Genomic DNA, 1,662 nt, shown 5'->3' on the forward strand with positions numbered 1-1,662 from the left:
CATTGACCACCAGATAAGGGATCGGGGGACCCTGTCAAAGGCTTTCTCCATGTCAACGAAAGCCAGGTACAGAGGTTTATCCTTGGCTAGGTATTTCTCTTGCAACTGTCTCACTAGAAATAAGGCATCAGTAGTGCTTTTACCTGGCACGAACCCAAACTGCATCTCATCTAAATTGATTCGCTCCCTAATTAGTTGGGCTATGACCCTCTCTGTAACTTTCATAACCTGATCTAACAGCTTGATGCCTCTGTAATTATTTGTATCTAAAGCGTCCCCTTTACCTTTGTAGCAGTTGACTATGATGCTGCTACACCAGTCATAGGGTTATTCGAAAGACAGTAATTACTATAGAATTTTTAATAAAAATAGGGTTAGATTAACTTTCTGTAATAGCAAAAATCTAGCACAAATTATAGCGGCACACAATGATAGTAAATTTAACAGTTTCCATATGAACAATAGCAATAATAATAACCAGAATTATAATTATAGATCAATGAATAGCAACAATGTCAACATGAGCGGACAAACCATAAGTAACACAACAAGGTATCAGGATAAGAACAATGGTTTGACAATCAATAAAATTGAAGAGACCTGACGGAACACAACAATTAACCTGGAAGTAGTAGATGTGAATCCTAAAAAGCAAAGTACTCAGAATGTTGTCTATGTGGAAAGGACTAATAGCTTAGAAGATAGACAGGGGAATTTAGAAATCACATCTAGAGTAGGTGAAGTGAATAATAGTAATAGAAGTAGTAGAACTATTGAATACGACAGTGCAAGGAACAGGGTCTGTACGCTTAACTCTAATGGTAGGCATAAAAATATTGTATGCAGACGTAAGATTACCTCAGAGAATAGAAGGTATTTCTTTATAGAAGCTAGCTCATGTTATATTAAGCAGAGAATTGCCAGTCATTTAAGTTCATTTAGAAATAGGAACAAAAAGAATACTACCAGCCTTAGTAAGCTAATTTGGGCACTAAAAGATGGTAACAAAGTATTTTCACATGCCTGGGAAATAATTAGTAAAAACCAAACCTTATATAATAGGTGATAATAAATGTGAGTTTTGTGCAGAAGAAATGTACCAAATTTTCACTTGTAAATTTACTATTATAAACACTAGACAGGAACAGGCTGAGATGTCCACTCTGGATTAAAGGTATTGATGGTGGTGCCGTCAGAAGTGTGAATGGCATGTGCATGGCAGTTGCGGTGGCGATGGTGGTGGTACTGATGATGGTGATGGTTGAAAACAATCAAGAGAAAGAGAGAGAAAGAAAGAGGTTAGACAGAAAAAAATATTGTACTGACCCCCAAATGAGAAGACAAAAAATGTTGTTTATCATGCAGCTTTGCAATAAGTTCCAAGTCGACAAATTATATCATTGTTCTGATGAAAATTGTTCATCACTTGCAAAAATATTGTTCAAGTTTAATAAAATTTAATATGTACTCAATGCATGAAGTGTCATTGTTGGGCCCAAGGCCTAATGAAGAGCCCTTCATAGGAGCTAGCTTAAAAGCTGCTCGATTGGGTGGCTTTTAAGCTAATCTCCTATAGCACCAGGCAAATCAAGTGTTTAGCCATGTGAATGGATTTGGTTGATGGAAACTGATGGAAGAACCTTGTTTTATATATATATATAT

Source organism: Octopus bimaculoides, unplaced genomic scaffold (genome assembly GCF_001194135.2).
Source record: "Octopus bimaculoides isolate UCB-OBI-ISO-001 unplaced genomic scaffold, ASM119413v2 Scaffold_254711, whole genome shotgun sequence".
In the NCBI taxonomy this organism is placed as follows: Eukaryota; Metazoa; Mollusca; class Cephalopoda; order Octopoda; family Octopodidae; genus Octopus; species Octopus bimaculoides.